Source organism: Budorcas taxicolor, chromosome 9 (genome assembly GCF_023091745.1).
Source record: "Budorcas taxicolor isolate Tak-1 chromosome 9, Takin1.1, whole genome shotgun sequence".
Taxonomy (NCBI): Eukaryota; Metazoa; Chordata; class Mammalia; order Artiodactyla; family Bovidae; genus Budorcas; species Budorcas taxicolor.
This window is the reverse complement of record NC_068918.1, coordinates 87,079,742-87,091,723: the sequence shown is the minus strand read 5'-3', so window position 1 is coordinate 87,091,723 and position 11,982 is coordinate 87,079,742. Positions and strand designations below refer to the sequence as shown.

Sequence of the window (11,982 nt, the reverse complement as noted above, 5' to 3'; positions counted from 1 at the left end):
GCTCAGACAAGCTGCTTCCGTGGTTAAGTACTCATGAACGCCACGGTCCTTGGACTGAGGGGTGGGCAGGCAGGTGAGTTGGGGGGCGGAGGCCTTCCATGTTCCCCCACAAGTGGGTCAGGGAGGGCAGGACAGTGGGGGAGCCCTGGGCCAGTCTAGTCAATTGCTGGGGAGGAGGGGGTGAGCTAAGGAAACCCCAGCCCAGAATGCTGGGGATGCCCCCACCTGGGGAGAACCGAGGCTCTGCCAGCCCCAGGAGGGTCCAGGGAAAGGAGAGGGCATAGGAGCTTGTGTTCCAGGCTATTGGGTCTCTAGGGAACCTTGCTGCCCTGAGGATGAGCGCTTGTGGTGGAGAGGGTTGGAGAGGACCCCCTTGGCAGTCTTGCTGGGAGTTGGGGCACGGGCCCTGTGGTTGGCAGGCAAGGTTCTGGGTGTCTAGGGTCCCTGCCCAGATCAGCTCCCTCCGCCCCCACTGGGGGCTCCCTGGGAGCCTCACCAGCACACCACCATCCACTGGCCTGCAGTCTGCGGGAACCAGCCCAGAGCTGATGGAACCAGACACCAGCAAACATAGGATCCAGAGCCCCTGTCCTCACAAGGGCCTTCCTGGGCTCCATGAACTCTGCCCTGCTCAGCCAGCCCCCAAGATGACAGGAGAATCAGTACCCCAGCTTCCTTTGGCATCTGCCAACACCTCCCCGCCCCCACCCCGCCCCTACCCACCCCAGCCCTGAGTGAGGCCGGATGAGAAGGTGGCTGGGCTTACAACTCTCTGGGCCCCAGACATCATTTTCTGGGGTAGGGGAAGAGGTTGGGGGTCTCACTGGAGGATCTGGGGACTCCAGGAAGGCAGGAGGGCACGGGGAAGCCTTGGCTTGGGTCCCAGCCACTGAGGGTGTCTCCTAGAGACCCATCCTTTGGGGGCCGCGGGGCCAATTTTCTAGTCTTTTGAGAAACACTGCAGGAGTCTTTAGGGCAGGGTGGGCTCAGGCCTGGGGGCACGGATGGGGAGGAACGGAAGAGGCCGTTCTTATTTTTCTGCTTGCCTGACTTTCAGGGCGCTGATGTTTTCTTCTGGCACCAGTGTGTGGAGGAACTTGAAGGTGCTGCTGTAGTAGGTTGGGATGTCTGCAGTGGCCAAAGGCTCGGAGATCCGTGCCACTTCGATGCACTTATCAAATCCCAGGGCCTGACCTCCAATCCTCACCATCTTCCAGAGCCCCCCAGATGCGCTCGTAAACAACAAATTACTAGGAAACCTCTGCTGGGTCTGCTCGTCCATCACCAGGGAGATGTAGCCCTCGATCAGGGAGAAGGAGAAGCGGGTGGGGCCACAGTTACTGCTGGAGGACACCAGGCGGTCCTTCAGTCCACTGGAGTAGAACGTGACGTCCATAAGGAGTGTGGCAACAGTGGGTGGTATGTCAGAGTCCAGGCTGGTGACACAGAGCCTGTTTCTCGGGCTGGGCAGTGGGTGAATGATGGGCCTCTGGACGGCCTCGGCCTTCTTGAAGCAGTGCATGATGCTGAGGTTCTCAGCTGCCAGCGTCTCGCTATTGATGACGTGCAGGGTGGTTAACTCTGATGACAAGGTGTGGGTGATGAAGGGCAGGTCCTACTCACACACCAGGATGAAGTCCATCTGGTAGGTGGACAGCGTGGACACAGATGTTCTGATTGGCCAGTGGGACGATGACTGACTTGACGATCTCGGTCATGCCGATGGGCTGGAAACTGGAGAAGCTGCCGCTGCCAGACACCGCGCTGAGGGCCAGCCAGGTGGCATCGGCCACACCCAGGTGTTTTGAGGAGGGCAGTTCCAGGAAGCTCTCCTCATCGACAATGATGGTGTAATCCTCTGGCGTCTTGATCAGACTGAAGAATTTGCACCTGGTCTCAGAGGACAGGGAGGCAAGTTTGATCAGGCTGTAGGTGAAGAGTGGGATACTCTCCTTGACAATGCTGGCAACTTGCAGCTGAGGGAGCAGGTGTTTGGAGTGTGGGTTTTGGAGCTGAACAAGCAATCACGTCCTAGTTCCACTGCTTAGCAGCAGATGACATCTCCGAGCCTCAGTTTCATCATCTCTAAAATGGGGATAACAATATTTACCATGTAAAGTCATTGTGAGATTTGATAAGATGACGTTGATACAATTTGGTATAGCACATCTTCCCAACCCAGGGATCGAACCTGGGTCTCCTGCATTGCAGGCAGATGCTTTACCATCTGAGCTACCAGGGAAGCCTGATATAGCACATAGTGAGCACAAATAAATGGTAGTTAATATCCTGATTTCTCAAGTCTTGACTGATCCCACCTTTGGGGAGAGAGTCCTTGGCTGGCATTCAAGCCAAAATGCTGTTGGTACATGTTCTGAAGTTCCAGTTTCCTAAACTACAGTGTTGAAAACTCTTGGTCATCGTGGAAAGTTCAGTAGATATGAGATATATTATTCCTAGGAATCAGAATTTACCAAAATTATAGGCCCCTGGAGGTGATGTCATTTTAGCAAAAAGATCCTTTCCTACAAAGATGTCACGGTGTGTTTTGTTTGCTTTGTTTGCTGAGTCACTAAGTTGTGTTTGACTCTTTGTGACCCCATGGACTGCAGCACACCAGGCTTCCCTGTCCTTCACTATCTCCCCAAGTTTTTGCAGACTCATGTTCATTGAGCTGGTGATGCCATCCAACCATCTCATCCTCTGTCACCCCCTTCTCCTCCTGCCTTCAATCTTTCCCAGCATCAGGGTATTTTTCAGTGAGTCAGCACTTCGCATCAGGTGACCAAAGCATTGGAACTTCAGCTTCAGCATCAGTCCTTCCAATGAATAGTCAGGGTTGATTTCCTTTAGGATTGACTGGTTTGATCTCCTTGCTGTCTAGGAAACTCTCAAGAGTCTTCTCCAGTACCACAGTAGGAAGGCATCAATTCTTTGGTGCTCAGCCTTCTTTCTGGTCCAACCCTCACATCCATACCTGACTGCTAGAAAAACTATAGCTTTGACTATACAGACCTTTGTCAGCAAAGTGATGTCTCTGCTTTTTTATATGCTGTCTAGGTTTTTCATAGCTTTTCTTCCAAAGAACCAGAGTTTTTTTAAATTTTGTGCTTGTAGTCACCATCCACAGTGATTTTAGAGTCCAAGAAAATAAAAATCTGTACTGTTTCCACTTTTTCCCCATCTATTTGCCATGAAGTGATGGGATCAGATGCCATAATCTTAGTTTTTTGAATGCTGAGTTTTAAGCCAGCTTTTCACTGTCCTCTTTTACCCCCATCAAGAGGCTCTTTAGCTCCTCTTCACTTTCTGCTGTTAGAGTGGGTGCCATCTGCATATCTGAGGTTATTGATATTTCTCCTGGCAATCTTGATTCCAGCTTGTGATTCACCCAGCAGAACATTTCTCATGAGGTACTCTGCATATAAGTTAAATAAGCAGGGTGACAACATACAGCCTTGACATACTCCCTTCCCAATTTGGAACCAGTTTGTTGTCCCATGTCCAGTTTTACCTATTGCTTCTTGACCTGCATACAGATTTCTCAGGAGGCAGGCAAGGTGGTCTGGTATTCCCATCTCTTGAAGAATTTTCCACAATTTGTTGTGATCCATGCAGTCAAAGGGATTCATTCAACAGATAATTTTGCCAGCCTCTGAGCCTATCAGCTGTCAATAGTCACCATCTCACCTGCCCGCTAGGGTTTTCCGATCCTGGCCATCTTCCTCAGATTCAAGAACATCCTTAGGACCAAAGCTCCCTGTCAAAACTCTATGGTCTGATGCTGGAGGTGGAGCCTTCCTTGGAGAACTGTGCAAGTCACACTGAAGCCGACAGCTTCACCCTCATGGAAGGATACTTTTAGGGTGACTCTGATGAGACTTTGTCGAAGTGGGGCTCTGCCAAGCAGTCTCTACTTTTGACACCAACCGTGGACTTAGGATTCTGCTGGTATCATGAAACATACTTTCTGGAGGAGTGATGCCTGTTCAGCACTTACTTTGCTTAACCTACTGACCCATCAGGACCTGGCAGGGAGATGACACACCGCTGATTGTCTGATTGAATGGAGCAGCCCATTGATCTGAAATAATCATGGTAATTGATGGTAAAATAGGACCCAAATCAAGGAGTCACAGAGTGATTCTCAGAAACACACCTATTGTATAAAGTAGTGATTCTCACTGTTTTGCGAAGAGAAGCATGTTGCTACTTGTATGACTTACTATTGTTGCTCTCCACCTTTCTTTCATTGAAATAAGCTTTTTAACCTACTTTGAAAGATATACATTAATACTTTTAAAAAGAGATTGCAAATTAAAACTTGTTTTTGGTTTTAAAGGCAATATGTATTTTCAGAATTTGATGACTCTGCTGTACTCCTAATGGCCTCCACTCCCATGGGGATGATGGTGAACACCCTGATGCATAAAATAAGGTCCAGCTCTTCCTTGTGTTCCTCCTGCTTTTAGATATGTTCCACAGTACCTTTGTCCTGTCATTCCAAGCAGCGGCACGTTGTTGAATAAAGTGAGAACTAGAATAAAAGTGAATGTCATAGCTTTTGGATCTTCCTTGAGAAGAATAGTTCTTTCTCCTGCAGCACTTAATCATGAATGAATGGAATGAATGTATGATTATTCTTAAATTGTTGCCTGAAAATTGTCATGTCGTTTTTCATTTGTATATGTCACCCTTCATTCAAATAGTATGCTCCTGAAGGGAAGGCTATTCATTTTTTTTTTTTTTTTGGATTTCAAGTGACAGGGATTTAATTTCATGCAGCTTAAATGAGAGTTGAGATTTATTGACTCCTGTAACTGGGAGAGACAGGGCTGCATTGAAGAAATCAGCCTGTGTAGTCAGAGCTTGCTCTCACTCTCCATGTCTCATCTCATCTCATCTTCTCTTTGTGTTGATTTTATTCTCTCTCATTACCAGGATTTTCCTCTCTGTGGTAGGTGATGGGGGTGGGCAGAGGGAATGAGTGGAGGGCAGGTGACCTGGTAGCCAGTAGCTACAGACTTTCATCATCTCAGCTGTTGTCTGATGAATTTGGCTGGCCTCCGTCCCTGGTTCCTGAAAGAAAACCTCAAAACCCTTGGAATTTCCCGAGTGATAGGAGTGCCTTTGTAATTCATCTGTGGGTTCTTGGACCACACCTGAGTTTATATGAGGTGACTCATTGTTGGCCCCCAGATAGTTTTAGGATGGGGCTGGCCAGGTCAGACGGGCCAACCATGTAATTAGACGGTTGGGGCTATGAACCAAGTAATATCAGCCCCACTTTCCATGGGTGAAAGAGAGTGGAGATTGAGTTCAATCTCATGGCCAGTGGCCCCATCACATAGCTATAGAGTGAAACCCCAGTAAAAACAACTCTGATGAGTATATCAATGTCCCAGAAGAGTGACTCATCCTGAGGACACAAAAGCTTCGCATTTGGAACCTTCCCACATGGTGCCCCATATGTCTCTTCATTTGGCTGTTCTTGTTTGGTATCCTTTTGCTATAATAAATCTGGATAGTGTTTTCCTGAGTTCAGTGAGTTGTCCTAGTGAATTATCAAACCCAAGGAGCTCGTGGGAACCCCTGCATTTGCAGCAGTGGGTCAGAAGTGTGGGTGGCCTGGGCTGGTGCCTGCAGTGAGGGTGGGCTGGAGGGGACGGTGCCCTTAACCTGTGAAATTCGACCTAACTCTGGGTAACTGGGGCTTCCCAGGTGGCGCTAGTGGTAAAAAAAAAATCTGCCTGCCAATGCAGGAGACATGGGTTTGATCTCTGATTCTGGAAGATCCCCTGGAGAAGGACATGGTAACCCACTCCAGTATTCTTGCCTGGGAAATCCCATGAACCAAGGAGCCTTGTGGGCTACAGTCCATGGGATTGCAAAAGAGTCGGACATGACTGAGCAACTAGACCGGCACCTGTGTCTTTAGTGTGCAAATTGCATTGCGCTAACTTTGGTGCAATTTCCAACACTGAAGTGGAAAATTCCACACTAAGACTTCAGTTGGACAGATTGAGTAACGTGGCCACCTTTGAAACTGGCTCCGCGCGGCGTGAAGAGGAGCAGTTCTGCTGCAGTTGGGGGCGCGGGGAACCATGTTGGGCGACAGAAGCAGTAGTTGTCTCCCACAGCAAAAGTCTGCGTGATTTTCTGGTCTCAGCATGTTGCAGAGACAGTTAGTGTTCATCAAATATTTATTTGCCCCCTTACATATGTCAATATAACCACAAGTGGGGTCTGACTTCTCGCTGTTCAAAAGCCAATAAAGGGGCAAGTTTGGTGGAAAGGAAAGTTTGCTTTATTTTGGATGCCAGCAACCTGTGTTGGGGGAGGACAGACTCCCGTCCAAAGGCCAGCTCCTCCTCTCCCTGACAATCAGGAGGCAAGAATTTTTATAAGCAGAGGGAGGGGGCTATGTGCAGAAACAGCACAGTCAGCTCTGATGGTCATCTTGAAATTCATCATTGGTGGTCTGACCAGCGTCATCTTGATTATTTTAAGTCCATAATCTTCAGTTCCAGGATTGATTTGTTCCCATTTCCTTGAGGCCAGTTCTCCCAAATTGTGGCAGTTTATGTCATGGCTACAGTCTGGACTTATGCAGTTAACTTCTTCCACCTGGTGGGAGTTTCAGTATCTACAAGACAGCTCATAGGATATGGCTCAGAATATTATCTACAGCATTTGAGGAAGAACTAAAGGTCCTTGGCTTTGCTTAATGATTAGAACTATTATTATTTATTCTTGTTGGACTATTTTCTTTTGTTCCTGCATTTTCTCATTTCTCTGATTAAACTTATTCTTTGGCTAAAGTTTTCCCACAGACAAAAGACGGGGTGAGGATGTGGTGGGGTGAGGGTGGGGAAGGGTCCTAAGATCCCGCTCCATTTCATCAGTATTCCTTACAGTTAAGTTGGGTCCTTATGGCTAGTTCTGGCCAATGGACTGTGAGCAGAATTAACATAAGTCAGTTTCAGCCAAAGGTAATTAAAAGCCTAGAGTGTTTTCTTCTCCCTCTTCTTTCCTTGCTGCTCTGACCTTGGCCATCAAGTGTCCCAGTTGGCATACCACAAGATGGAGAAGGGTACTTGTTCATGTTGGTCTCTGCTGTGTTAAGTCAATGAGATTTGGGGGCTATGGTAGACTGATTAATCCCCCCCCCCCCATAGATATTAGGTCCTAATCTCGGAACCTGTAAATGGAAAAAGGGTGTTTGCAAGTCTGATTACTTCAAGAATCTTGAGATGAAGTTGTTGTCATGGATTATCCGGGAAAGTCTTAAATGCCATCATAAGTCTACTCATAAGACAGAGAAAGATTAGACATCCACACAGAAAAGATGAGGTGACCCTGGAAACAGATTGCAGTGATGTGGCCACAAACCAAGGGAATTTACTCTCTCACAGTTCTGGAGGCCTGGAGTCTGAAATCTGTATAATTGGGTGAAAATCAAAATAGCTGCAGGGTCACATTCCTGTTGACTTCTGGGAGGATTTCTTCCTCACCCTTAGCTTCTGGTGGTTTCAAGCATTTCTTCAGTGTGGCAGAATGAGAACAGTCTCTGCCATCATCTTCACACAAGTTTCTCTTCTGTGTCTTCTCCCTCACGTGTGTGTCTTCTCCCTCATGTGTGTGTCTTCTCCCTCATGTGTGAGTCTTCTCCCTCATGTGTGTGTCTTCTCCCTCACGTGTGAGTCTTCTCCCTCACATGTGTGTCTTCTCGCTCATGTGTGAGTCTTCTCCCTTACGTGTGAGTCTTCTCCCTCACGTGTGAGTCTTCTCCCTATAATCTATGTCTTCTCCCTCACGTGTGTGTCTTCTCCCTCACGTGTGTGTCTTCTCCCTCACGTGTGTGTCTTCTCGCTCATGTGTGAGTCTTCTCCCTCACGTGTGAGTCTTCTCCCTATAATCTATGTCTTCTCCCTCATGTGTGTGTCTTCTCCCTCACGTGTGAGTCTTCTCCCTCACGTGTGAGTCTTCTCCCTCACGTGTGTGTCTTCTCCCTCACGTGTGAATCTTCTCCCTCACGTGTGAGTCTTCTCCCTCACGTGTGTGTCTTCTCCCTCACGTGTGTGTCTTCTCCCTCACGTGTGTGTCTTCTCCCTCACGTGTGTGTCTTCTCCCTCACGTGTGAGTCTTCTCCCTCACGTGTGTGTCTTCTCCCTCACGTGTGTGTCTTCTCCCTCACGTGTGAGTCTTCTCCCTCACGTGTGTGTCTTCTCCCTCACGTGTGTGTCTTCTCCCTCACGTGTGTGTCTTCTCGCTCATGTGTGAGTCTTCTCCCTCACGTGTGAGTCTTCTCCCTATAATCTATGTCTTCTCCCTCATGTGTGTGTCTTCTCCCTCACGTGTGAGTCTTCTCCCTCACGTGTGAGTCTTCTCCCTCACGTGTGTGTCTTCTCCCTCACGTGTGAATCTTCTCCCTCACGTGTGAGTCTTCTCCCTCACGTGTGTGTCTTCTCCCTCACGTGTGTGTCTTCTCCCTCACGTGTGAGTCTTCTCCCTCACGTGTGTGTCTTCTCCCTCACGTGTGAGTCTTCTCCCTCACGTGTGTGTCTTCTCCCTCACGTGTGTGTCTTCTCCCTCACGTGTGAGTCTTCTCCCTCACGTGTGTGTCTTCTCCCTCACGTGTGTGTCTTCTCCCTCACGTGTGAGTCTTCTCCCTCACGTGTGAGTCTTCTCCCTCACGTGTGTGTCTTCTCCCTCACGTGTGAGTCTTCTCCCTCACGTGTGAGTCTTCTCCCTCACGTGTGTGTCTTCTCCCTCACGTGTGAGTCTTCTCCCTCACGTGTGAGTCTTCTCCCTCACGTGTGTGTCTTCTCCCTCACGTGTGAGTCTTCTCCCTCACGTGTGTGTCTTCTCCCTCACGTGTGTGTCTTCTCCCTCACGTGTGTGTCTTCTCCCTCACGTGTGTGTCTTCTCCCTCACGTGTGAGTCTTCTCCCTCACGTGTGTGTCTTCTCCCTCACGTGTGAGTCTTCTCCCTCACGTGTGAGTCTTCTCCCTCACGTGTGTGTCTTCTCCCTCACGTGTGAGTCTTCTCCCTCACGTGTGAGTCTTCTCCCTCACGTGTGTGTCTTCTCCCTCACGTGTGTGTCTTCTCCCTCACGTGTGTGTCTTCTCCCTCACGTGTGTGTCTTCTCCCTCACGTGTGAGTCTTCTCCCTCACGTGTGTGTCTTCTCCCTCACGTGTGTGTCTTCTCCCTCACGTGTGAGTCTTCTCCCTCACGTGTGTGTCTTCTCCCTCACGTGTGTGTCTTCTCCCTCACGTGTGAGTCTTCTCCCTCACGTGTGTGTCTTCTCCCTCACGTGTGTGTCTTCTCCCTCACGTGTGTGTCTTCTCCCTCACGTGTGTGTCTTCTCCCTCACGTGTGAGTCTTCTCCCTCACGTGTGTGTCTTCTCCCTCACGTGTGTGTCTTCTCCCTCACGTGTGAGTCTTCTCCCTCACGTGTGTGTCTTCTCCCTCACGTGTGTGTCTTCTCCCTCACGTGTGAGTCTTCTCCCTCACGTGTGTGTCTTCTCCCTCATGTGTGAGTCTTCTCCCTCACGTGTGTGTCTTCTCCCTCACGTGTGTGTCTTCTCCCTCACGTGTGTGTCTTCTCGCTCATGTGTGAGTCTTCTCCCTCACGTGTGAGTCTTCTCCCTATAATCTATGTCTTCTCCCTCATGTGTGTGTCTTCTCCCTCATGTGTGTGTCTTCTCCCTCACGTATGAGTCTTCTCCCTCACGTGTGAGTCTTCTCCCTCACGTGTGTGTCTTCTCCCTCACGTGTGAATCTTCTCCCTCACGTGTGAGTCTTCTCCCTCACGTGTGTGTCTTCTCCCTCACGTGTGTGTCTTCTCCCTCAAGTGTGAGTCTTCTCCCTCATATCTGTGTCTCCCTTCTCTTCTCATAAGGAAACTTCACTGGAATAAGGGTCCATCCAGGTCATCAGTGATCACCTCTTCAGCTTGAGATCCTTAATTTAATCATATCTGCAAGGACCCTTTTACCAAATAATGTGAAATTCATACATTCTGGGTGGACACATCTCTTGGGGGCCATCCTTTATCCTGCTACAGATACCAATGTCTTGGATAGCAAGTCTTGGACAGGTAGCGTACCCACAATATATATTCAGTGAAAGAGTTTCTCCAGTGAGCAATTGCCTTTTAGTCTAAAGAACACATTTTTAAAGAAACATGAAAGCTATCTTTCTGTGTACAGATATGAACCAATTATTGCTTTATTGAAAACATACAAGATCTAGTGTGTTATTTGAGAATGTTCTTCATTAGGCTGAACATATGCCTTATCTAGTAACTGCTTTCTTGGCTTTGAAATTGGCCTAGAATGTCATCAGTACATCCAACACACCAATCTTATTTTTGCCATGATGGTGAGATTGATGCCTGTTATGAGGATGACATGCTGAGTGAAGGTTTATGACTGCAAATCTCAGGCTCCAAATACATCAAAGGAGATGACAGGCATGAAATGTTTGCTTACGATGCTAAACAAACCAGAAATTGACTCGAAATCACTGCCAAATATCTGAAAGTCTGAGATCCTTTGGTTCCACTGAATAAGGTTAGGATGGGCATGCTTCAGATTTTGGTGGCGTAAATTCTAAAGCAGTCTATCATTTGCTCCAAAGAAGTAGAGAAATTTAGAAAGGTGCCCAGAGGTTTGAGCTATTTTTAAAGTAAGTGAAAGTAAAGTAAAGTCACTCAGTCGTGTCCGACTCTTTGCGAACCCATGGACACCAGGCTCCTCCGTCCATGGAATTTTCTAGGCAAGAATACTGGAGTGGGTTGCCTTTTCCTTCTCCAGGGAACTTCCTGACCCAGGGATCGAACCTAGGTCTACCCACATTGTAGACAGACGCTTTACTGTCTGAGCCACCAGGGAAGTCGGTATTTCCATTTAAAATGAAAACATTTGGAATCAAATTGGAAAATTGTAGAGAGTCTAGGGGTCTACCATGTTGAGGTAGAAAGGGGATCCTGCAGTTTCTGGAGACCCTGCACCATTCCTGTCTCTGCAACTAGATTGCTGTGTAAATGTGTGCTAGTGAATATAACCTCTCTGGGTCTCTTGTTTCCTCAGTAGAAGCAATGTATTGGAGTAATTATCTGGAAGATTCCTTCCAGCTCTAAAATTCTATGGTTCTCTGAAAGGGGACCTGCTTTACGACAGACCACCCAGGTGAAAAGTTAACTCTCTGGGGCAGATCTCATCCTTGGACCCAGGAGAACAGTGGTAGGTCATTGCAATATAATCTCGAGCAAGGGCAGACCGCGAAGCAAAACAACTGAAACAGGAACTTGGAACTGGTGTTGATTTATCTCTAAGATGTGTTTTTCCATTTTCTCTGGCAAGGTTGCTCTAAAGTAGAATCAGCTGAAAAAGTATGAGCTGGCAGGGCACAGATAGGCCCTTCTGCTTGGGGAAGGCTTTGGGGTCCTAGTCCCCACTGAGAACACCCTCTGTTCATCCCTTTCACCAACAGCTCTTCTGAGGATGCCAGCTGGGGCTGTAGACCCTACAGCTTCTTGCTGCAGAGACAGGGGCTTCTTCACCAGGGGCCAATCACCTTGACACCTTTCTATTCCATCAGGAAGCACCCCTCCCCTCCCAGCAGAAAGTGTTTCTGCACAGCATGTCCAGGGCAAGGGGAGTGAGTCTAAGGGGAAGGCGTGCTTATGATGAGCTGGACGAGGGGAGGCATTGGATGGTTTCCTAAGGGTGAGAGCATACAGTCAGTTGCTTTTTGCCAAAACAATATTCCATAGCTCAAGGAATGACACGGCTTTCTAAACCAGGCGCCTAACATGCTCAGGCCGAGATGACTTCATCCTCATGACAGTGACAACGGGCTTTGTCATAATAAATAGCTCTTTGCAAAAGGCCTGGCAGACTCTTGTCTTTTCCCTGCTTTATGGGTTGGAGGTATGGAAACAAGAAACAGGAGGCTTTCCCTCCTTTGAGAAA

General features: G+C 48.3%; 1 non-coding gene and 1 pseudogene across 1 annotated transcript; both read right to left on the bottom strand.

Moving 5' to 3' along the window:
• Positions 1-1,030: 1,030 nt before the first annotated feature.
• Positions 1,031-6,495, bottom strand: LOC128053180 (cytosolic arginine sensor for mTORC1 subunit 2-like; annotated as a pseudogene).
• Positions 2,171-2,242, bottom strand: TRNAC-GCA (transfer RNA cysteine (anticodon GCA)). The gene has a single exon. It is a non-coding gene; the product is annotated as a tRNA-Cys (tRNA).
• Positions 6,496-11,982: the final 5,487 nt, after the last annotated feature.